The 10,624-nt window shown below is 34.0% G+C and overlaps 1 long non-coding RNA gene across 1 annotated transcript; it reads right to left on the bottom strand.

Annotated features, from left to right (window-relative positions):
* Nucleotides 1-6,093: 6,093 nt before the first annotated feature.
* LOC126812375 (uncharacterized) lies at nt 6,094-9,198 on the bottom strand. Its single transcript, XR_007675902.2, has 5 exons — nt 9,067-9,198; nt 8,774-8,890; nt 8,402-8,480; nt 6,752-6,916; nt 6,094-6,203 (listed from the first exon to the last, which is right to left on the bottom strand). It is a non-coding gene; the product is annotated as an uncharacterized LOC126812375 (long non-coding RNA).
* Between the last annotated feature and the right edge of the window lie 1,426 nt (nt 9,199-10,624).

Raw genomic sequence — 10,624 nt, 5'->3', positions numbered from 1 at the left:
CGGTGGCTAAAAGCTTAGCTTCAAAATCTTCTGCTAAATTGGAGAATTGCTGAAAAACACCTGACAAATCTTATTCAATGTTCTTTTAGCAGCAGATGGCTGTTTGTCCAGTGCATATATTGCCTGTTGCAAATTGTGGAAACACCTCTGGCAGAACACAATTTTTTCTCCTTTGCATGGCACAAGTATGCTTACCATAGTTAGAAAGTCCCCGAAAGGTCGAAGTATTGACTAGACGACATGTTAAAATTTAAAACACATTTATTTAAAACAATGAGTATTTTTTTTATACTTTGTGTAAAACAATAATGTAAACGCCCGTTTAAAGAATAATTATCACTTACAGCAAGAACAGAAAGGGTAAATAATTTTGAATAAAAGCATTAATTGTTGGTTAGTTAAACTTAATATTTTATCTAAATAGACTATACTTACATAAGATCCCCTTGCAATATCCGACGGGTCTGATAAAATGGCAGAAAACTGTTTGTCAACACAACATCGTTTCTGACTATGGCTTGATGAAACCAACAGTGCATACAAAAAAATTAAGGCCAACATAATTAGAGTCTTCACATATAATCCACGTACTAAACGATCTTTAAAAATCCTTAAGAAATATTTTTATACCACGTATATTTATCTAGATTATGTTATCTGAAAGTTATTGCGTACACACCCAGGTATTGCTGATAAACATACCGAAAATTAAACCTAGGTCAGATGTTAAATTAGGTATTGTATTCCCGTTATCTCGAAGTTCAAATGACCGGTATAATATGTATGGGTGATATTAAAAGTCTCGTGTCATCGATATCAACAGCATTGAGATTCGAAAAATTAAATGACCATAGATCACTAATGATTTCTCCCATTGACTTTAATGTTAATTCTCATGTCTTAGACCGGCCCTAATTTTTTCCCAAATTTTCGTTGGGTAGAACGGTTTCTACCACAGATGGAGCAACATGTGGCGACCTGGAAGTAAAGACCAATAAACACGCAATTTTCCGCCTTACATTTCAATCTAACCAACCTCTCAACTCTCGTATCCTTCCGCCTCAAAATCATGAATATTCACCAAAACCTGGCAGGAAATGTATTTTCAAACCCTTTTCTTCGATTCTACATCAAAAATTCAACAAAAATCGCCATGCAAAAGGGGGAACAAGGCAAAGGGTGAGCTGTATCACTAAAAGACCTTTTTTATTTGCTTCCCATGTGTTTGGCAACCTGCCGGTGAAAATGAAATGAAATGGGGTTTAACGGCTAATGAAGACGGGCATACGCCATACAGTGTGCATTGGGGGGAAATTTTGCCATGGCAACGGCACTATGACCTACTCTTATATCGAATTCAAACTGCCAAGGTATCTTTTACGTGTATGCCAATGTGTGCACAGGACCTCGGTTTCTCATCCCCTACGAAGGACTTTACAGCTTTCCTGCACCCCTGACAAGGCGAACCACGTCGGAAAATCCTGATGAACTTTCTTGGCGCATGCAGGGATCGAACGCTAGTGAGCCAGCGTTTTACCCACTTAAGTATACATGCTGCTTTACGTACAGCGGCGCATTTCAGGTCCATGGATCCTGTGTGCTAAAAATTAAAAAGTTTTCTTATGAAAGGCAGTATTTGAGTTCCGTGAAAAAACTAGACAAGTTACAAAAACTACAAAGAAAAAACTCATAATTTGGATTTTTTTTTCAAAAATATATTTTTTTACCTCCATGTAATGAAAAATGTTTAAAATTTACATGTAGCATATTTCAAAATGCCAATAATTTTCCACTGTTTAGAAATATATTTTTAGAAACTTTGGACAATATGCAAACAGAAAAGTTGCAAATTAGTTTCATTGATTGTAATATCAGAGATCTATATCCCTACCCCCTAAACATGTCACTGTTTGAATCAATCTAATCTTTGGTTGCAGAACTAAGATTACCAAAGGAATCTGTCTAACAGCTATGTTTTACCATTCCTGGCTAACATATGTACATACAAGCTAATGTATATGTAATAAATATGAATTATGGTTAAAAATAGGCCTTGATGAATGAAATAGTATGCTATATTTGGTCTATGATCAGCCCCCTCTAACAAAAGGATCACAGAATACACAATTTTCACAAATTTGGAAATATTTCAATGTTTTCAACATCTCACTCAGAGGCATCATACAAATCTTTATCGCAATTCTTGTGCTGAATCAAGATGTCTGGACATTTACATCAATTTCCTGAAAAAATGAAGTCAAAAACGTAGTTATGACAGAGTTGGCAACAACATAAAGGAGGCCTGAAAAGGAGCAAAATTAACATTTTATTGTTCTATAAGCAACATAAATGCAACAAACACCACAAATCCTAGATTTTGATAAGAAAATATTGAACATTAAGCTGACATTTACACATCTACACCAGTTTTGTGTGGGGGTTTGGTCTCATTGGCCTGACATGTCTCAGGGTTCTAAGTTTGACTTTAAACAAAAAAGGCTAGAAATCCTTGAAATGTACAAAATAATCATTTATTGGTGAAAAATAACATTCCTAACTGTATTTCAACCACAAATTCCAATTACTATCATTTAATTGTCAACACAGGTGCAATTAAATCTCTCAAAACACATTAATAAAAAAGGGTTGGGTGGGGCATTTATAGCCCCTCTTAACGGAATGACGGAGTGAAAAATGTCTAGAAAGACTGGACTATTGACGGAAATGCAAGAATTTTATGTTTCAAAGAAGAAAAAAATGCTTGTTCTGGGTAAAATAGTGGCAAAATTGAACCAACCCCTGTCTTGAACATTTTGTACAAACCCATCTGCTGTACATTATTAACTCAGTATTACAAATTTTCAATTTTCTGTAGTAAAGCTGGAGCTATTTCTAAACCTGACAAACTTAAAGATCCCATTTCTACATCGAAATAGGAGAATCTGGAGATTTTCTATGAATATTCCTGATTTTGAGACAAAATTTGGTGAAATTACAATACTGTTCACTTTATCTGTGCTTTCTGAGGCTGAATAAGCCAAAATTGGACAATTAAATAAAAACTGAATATTGAGACATTTGCAGTAAAATCACAATTTTTCTCCAAACTTTGATTTTTTTAAAAAGAAAATAACTTTTTTTAGTTTTTCTGTAGTCAAAATATTTTATTCATATTTTCTCTTCATATTTTCAAAACTAAGGCATATCAGTCACAGCCTTATCACACGCCTTATACACAAATATCAATGTCTTTGAATTATAAACGAACATTTCAAGTTTCATCAAAATCGGATAGAAATTGTGACTTTTGTCTGGCAGTTTCCGTCAGATTTTTACGAAATTCGAACTCAATCTTCATTGATGTGTAACGCGGATATATTTAAACGGTTTTAAAATTGAATACAAATTGTGACCTCAAGAGGGTCCACAAGCTAAAAATGCAATTTTTCGAACCAGGGGCCATAATCCAGGAAGTTAGGTTCGGATATGCGCGATTATGGACAAGAACTAAGATCTTTGTGATATAAGCATAAAATTAAAGTTTAATCAAAATCGGATAAAAATTGTGTCCTCTAGAGTTTCCACAACATTGATATACTTTATTTTTACACTATTTGCGAACGAAGGGCGGCCACTTTGTCCGGCAGTTTTGGTCCGATTTTCACGAAATTTGAACACAACCATCATTAGTGTGTAACTGATATTTCACTCGCTTTTTCTTTAAATCGGATAAAAATTGTGACCTCTGGCTAGAGGAACCACAAGGTAAAAACGCAATTTTTCGTACAATCGAGGGCCATAATTCAGTGAGTTGCGATCCAAAATGCGCGAAATTCGAAAGGAACCAAGATCTTTGGGTTATAAACATGTATTTCAAGTTTCATCAAGATTGTAACCTCTAGAGGATCCACAACCTTGATATACCATATGTTTACACTATTTGTATACGATGGGCAGTCATTTTGTCCGGTAGTTTTGGTCCGATTTTCACGAAATTCGACCTCAACAACATTACGGTGTAACGGGTTTTCTTAAATCGGATAATAATTGTGACCTCTAGAGGGACCACAAGCTAAAACGCGATTTTTCCTACAATCAAGGGCCATAATTCACGAAGTTACGATCCGAAATTCGCGAATATCGAAAGGAACCAAAATCTTTGGGTTATAAACATGTATTTCAAGTTTCATAAAAATTGTGACCTCTAGAGGATCCACAATCTTGATATACCATGTTTACACTATTTGCATATGAGGGGAGGCCATTTTGTCCGGTAGTTTTGGTCCGATTTTCACGAAATTCGAACTCAACCAACATTACGGTGTAACGTTTTTTGTTAAATCGGATAATAATTGTGACCTCTAGGGAGACCACAAGCTAAAAACGCGATTTTTTGTCCAATCAAAAGCCATAATTCAGGAAGTTACGATCCGATATGCGGGAATATCGAAAGGAACCAAGATCGTTGGGTTATAAACATGTATTTCAAGTTTCATCAAAATCGTCCGAAACATGCCAATATCGTAAGGACCGAGATCTTTGTGAGATAGATCTACATTTCAAGTTTCGTCAAAATCGGATAAAAATTGTGACCTGTAGAGTGTCCACAAACAAATGTGAACGGACGGACAGTGGCGACGACAATATACGTCCACATAAAAATGTGGGCGTATAAAAATGATTACTGGTTCTGTATGTTAGCGACACTGTCAGTGTTATTTGGAAACATAAAGAGAAGAAATAATAGACTATTTGTCTATTAGAAAAAATAGGTGGAGTATACAAAGTTGCAAATAACACGGAACAATCATACACTGTGATCTCGAGTGTTTTATTTTTGGACATGGATCTGGCAGGGTTATTAAAAGATTTCCCACAATCATATTAGGCCTATTTGGTAGTATCTTTGGGTCGGAAATCTGACAAGCTACCTTTCATCATTTACAATGAAAGTCAAATTAATTGATGTGAAGTTATGTTTAAATGGTACCAAACATGTGTACATATTAAGAGGCAGACCAAACGGTATCACAGAAATAATTAACTATTTACCCGAAATTAACTCGAAATTGCAGAACCCCTAAAAATCAGCAATGTATTATTATATTAAGTATTTTTCCGTAAATGGAACAGAGACCAATGCTGGTGGAAGTGTTAATGTTCTGCTATCTTTGGAAAGTATTTTTAATCCATTTTTAGGCCAGGAACTTGACCCCAAGCGCCACACATCTTGTTCGATTATAGATATCCTAATATAGGACATGGATGATTCCTTAAATTGCCCATAGTACTTGTTTCAGTCCGAAACTTTTTTTCTTTTTTTTCTACATTGAAACTGTACATGATTATTGCGATAATAAATCTGTTCCGATCGGAATATTTACGATTTTCAAAGAAAAGGGCCACAATAGTTTCGTTAAAGGAGCTAAATCGCCAATATTTGGGACCTAGAAATTGAGTCAAATGGGCCGCAACGCATAATAATGTAATATGAATGTATATAAACTGATTTACAGTCAATCGTTGTCGTTATTACTCTTAATTTCAAATCAGTTATGTTCGGCGAAATACGCCAGGAGTCTTAATCGAATAGCATTCTCTAGCGTCTGGTTATTCCAATCTACACGGATAGTATTTATGGTGCATGGTCTATAGATAATAATATGGCGTCACCGTTTGACATGACTTGTGGAATATGTGTACCAATGGTAAAATGTTTATTTTGACTTCAATATTGGATATCAGAAGCCCATCTTTTCCCGGTAAGACCGGTATTATTTGATAACAAATAATTCGTGTTTTAAATGTCCAAGACTTTGGATGATATTGAGTTAGATAATTAGCTACTTTAAGCAATAGTTTTTCACATCAAAGCCTCCTGGACGCTGTTGATCAGAATAAACCTCATGGACCCCACATTTCAGCACTGTGTGACGATCTTAACGCCCTTCAAAGAACTGCTAGTAGGCACACATTCGGTACCTAGTAACACGGAGTATAAAAAAAACAACATGTATGAAACTGAAATTTTTGAAAAGTTAGTATCATTTATTTATCGTGTATACAGATATATTTAGATATTTTATGACAACACTCGTCTGTTTAAGAGGAAGGAGAAAGGCAGTTAGCTGGAATATCGAATATGGACATGTCCTCAATTGTATCGCTGTACTGAGTAAACACATAAGTAGTGTCAACGGGTGCTGCAATATAATAAGAGATATCTAATATTAATGTAATATATGGTGCCAGTACTGGTTGTTTGCTACACATGTCGTTTGAAATATCGACAACAATACAAATATAATATATTGAGATGCATTTGGAATATAACATTAAAGTTTCCAGCTCAAATTGTAACCCTTAATTTGATTCGTTGACATTAAAAGGATGTTAAAAATCCAAGGACCGGTATTATTTGATAACAAATAATTCGTGTTTTAAATGTCCAAGACTTTGGATGATATTGAGTTAGATAATTAGCTACTTTAAGCAATAGTTTTTCACATCAAAGCCTCCTGGACGCTGTTGATCAGAATAAACCTCATGGACCCTACATTTCAGCACTGTGTGACGATCTTAACGCCCTTCAAAGATACCAGTAGTACATATTTTAGAGCCGCTTTGAATATGATGATACAGAAAATTAATTTAAACAAGCGATTATCTTGTTAAAATTAATAATACCTCTTAAAATTTGAGAAAGTTAAGCCAGCCAACAAGAATATGCAATTTACATACATGCACATACCTCCATTTAAAGTTCCTCCTATAGCTTGCACCAACGGAACACAATCATCAGTGAAAATCATAACCAAAGTAGCATTTTGGTTGGCAAATGACCAGCTATATGATGTAATGTTGATGGTATCTGATTGAAACCCCATTTTACTTGATCCCAAAACGACGGCATCTCCTGAAATATTTTAGTTTCCTATGTCATTAATCAAATGGCTTTAGTTAAGCTAACTTAACTTTGGCATATTCCGTTGTTTTTATTCATTCTATACTTAATAAAAACATGACTCTTTCTTTTTTTCTTTTTCTCTTATCTAGTAACAATTAATTATTTTTTTGAATTGTCAGATATCCTCCCACAGTCTCAAAAAACGACTTTTGGACTTCGAAGGAATTATTAGTGAGCAGAAACTCGCCATTGTATTTGTTATTACTCGGTGCTTCAGTAAGTTATATAGAATGATAACTCATGTTTTCCTTTTAAAATTATATTTGGAACGTGTTTAACCAGTTTTATCACATGTGATAATGACTAACACCAATATTGTCTTTTAATAAAGTACAGTTTTATGCATACACAATTACTTAATTTATTAATATGCAACGTTTCTAAGACGATACTCTCGTCTTCTCCATTTTCGTTTAAACGAAATAATTAACTCGTTTTAACGATATACTTAACTCGTTTTAACGACGTACCTAATATTTAATTCGTTCTAACGAAACGAAATACTTAATTCGTTTGAACGAAATACTTAATTCGTTTGAACGAAATACTTAATTCGTTTGAACGAAATACTTAATTCGTTTGAACGAAATACTTAATTCGTTTGAACGAAATACTTAATTCGTTTGAACGAAATACTTAATTCGTTTGAACGAAATACTTAATTCGTTTTAACGAAATACTTAATTCGTTTTAACGAAATACTTAATTCGTTTTAACGAAATACTTAATTCGTTTTAACGAAATACTTAATTTGTTTAAACGAAATACTTAATTCGTTCTAACGAAACGAAATACTTAATTCGTTCTAACGAAACGAAATACTTAATTCGTTTGAACGAAATACTTAATTCGTTTGAACGAAATATTTAATTCGTTTGAACTAAATACTTAATTCGTTTGAACGAAATACTTAATTCGTTTTAACGAAATACTTAATTTGTTTAAACGAAACACTTAATTTGTTTAAACGAAATACTTAATTCGTTTAAACGAAATACTTAATTCGTTTAAACGAAATACTGAATTCGTTTAAACGAAACACTTAATTCGTTTAAACGAAATATTTAATTCGTTTAAACGAAATATTTAATTCGTTTAAACGAAATACTTAATTCGTTCAAACGAAATACTTAATTCGTTCAAACGAAATACTTAATTCGTTCAAACGAAATACTTAATTCGTTCAAACGAAATACTTAATTCGTTCAAACGAAATAATTAATTCGTTTCTTTTTCTCCTGAAAACAAATGGAAGCAACATTTTAAGGGTGTTTCCGAAGAACGAAAATTCAAATTGACGTGAACTTATGTTACGATAGACAGTACCAGCTCTAAATGTGAAAACTGTAAGGGCGAAGCTGGATATTTTATAATGTTATGGGTGGTGGCTAAACGATGTAATATCTTCATAAAAAATAACATTATTTACATTACCTGGTATGCATGGTCCCTGCATCTCATATTCTATATTCTTCACAGTACAGGTGCTATCGTAAATGGTATACTGCTTTAACTTGAAAAAGAAATACATACGTCCATCTATCAATGTAGTGATTTATTTTTATTGTCGTCGCCCCTTCTCCCTACCGCCATGTCTGACAGCATGTGGGTAAAAATAGTCACTTTTGCGTTATTGACATAGACTTACGCCTGTTTATGTAAGTGCATTACCATACATTCTGTCGATCCAACATTCTTAGACGGGGTTCATATTGGAGAAAACTAAAGAGAAAGGGGCATGATATAAAATCGTGCGTGACTGTGTGATATTAAATTCGACCGATGGCTGTTGGAATTTGGCTTTACCTGATTGAAGTCTTGTACGACTCGATGCAATGATGTACTACTGGTACCAGGTACAAAATTAAATGTATGAGTTGCCAAACGTTTTGCTTCAAAATCTTCCGCCAATTTAGTGAATTGCTGAAAACATAATTATATCGAGAATAAGTATTATTCGCAAAAAATTTCATAATGTTGAATTCTATTTCAAAACCGTAAAATCTATCTGTCGAGCCTGTCGGTGTTTTAAAATAAATGTCTAGATGGCGCCCTGGTCGTTTTGCAAAATTGTTCTCAAACGTACACCAAAAACTTACATTTGTTCCTCTGGCAATTAAACCGGGTTCCGCCATGATCGCAGAAAACTTTTGGTGAACACAACATTGTTCTTTTGAAGCTATTACTGAAGAGATGAATAACAAGGAATATACGATACCCAGCATCTTGGTAATAAATTAGTTCACCTTATGTGGGGCTTAGAGCAATGTTATACACTTTATATAGGACCAGAGTCTGTCACAGGGAATTAAATGACATTTAATCCAGATTCTTGAACTGCTAAATCCCGATATCAATGTAAGTAAGTGCGGTTAATGTTTTTTAAAGTGGTCGGGTATGGCTTATCCTACGAAAAACATTTGGATGTTAGTAGAAAAGCAATACAATGCCAAATTCGAACCTACTTTAACTTATTGTCATATGAAGACATCTTTCTGGTATAACATATTCCAGAAACGGAGTACAACCCTTCTGTAACACGATTTCTCGTGTGTTACTACTTGTTAAATGTTTGCATAGTTCGCAATATTTCATTTACCATGGACCGTATGGGGTTATTGCGTGAAGTGTCGTGGTTTCCATCCTGGGCTTTTACGTCACCTGGAGCAGGTTCGCCTGCTAAACCTCATGCCATATCACAACTTTCCTTCCACTTGGCGATGATAGTTTACTTTTAAAAAGGAATATAGTTCTAGGTAAAAAGACTATATAATATTATGGTTTGAAATTACGGGACAAAGTAGCAGAATGATATATGCAGGCCCAAAGATATGAGTGAACTCTTGACAATCCTTATAGTATTAGTTTGCGTATTTAAAAAATGGAATGCTATTTTCCACGAAGACTAGAGACAAAGAATATAGAGAAGTTAAAATGATTGGTGAAATGTTTAAATCAGAGTGAGGACTAGATATGCTTTAATTTAGAGATGTCTTTATCTTGTCATACGCATGAGTTCCATAACAGAAGTATATATATTTCCATTTTAACCCATCCCATAACTTACTGCGGCGAATTATTTTCACTTTAAACTACGCATGTTGCATTTTCTAAGTACTTTTAATATTTAACGAATTCTAACAGTTATTTAAGGCAAGCGCCCTAGAAATGTTCACCCTTTACATAAGTGTGCTTAAGTATACACAGCCATGTACAAAAGTATGTCAGATTTCTTATTAAAAAAAGCTTTTTTCTCGCAAAAACCAAGCGCCATCTGCGAAAGGTTTTTATTAGTTTTCGTTCTATGCCTATAAATAAGCATTTTAAACATTTTGATTTAAAAAAAAACTATAGACTAAACCTTGAAATATTCTTTTGGCTTAGAAAGATACCATTATAAACAATTTGCATAGGATGTTCCCGAATACTTCAAATACCGCTTCAAGTATACTAAATGTAAAACAAAATGTTAAGCCAACTTCTCAAGTAAACAGTAGTAACACCGGGGGCCGGTTGTTCATAGCTCCAATAACAACGACTCGTTAATATGGAGTTAATGGATCGTTATCTTTAACGAAGAGAAAGCCTGTTGCTGGAAGTCCCGTTAACTTTAACATGTCGTTAACTTGCCGTTATATTTAACAGAGATGTTGGGCT

The sequence above is a fragment of the Patella vulgata genome, chromosome 2 (genome assembly GCF_932274485.2).
Source record: "Patella vulgata chromosome 2, xgPatVulg1.2, whole genome shotgun sequence".
NCBI lineage: Eukaryota > Metazoa > Mollusca > Gastropoda > Patellidae > Patella > Patella vulgata.
This window is presented reverse-complemented; position numbering and strand designations above follow the sequence as displayed.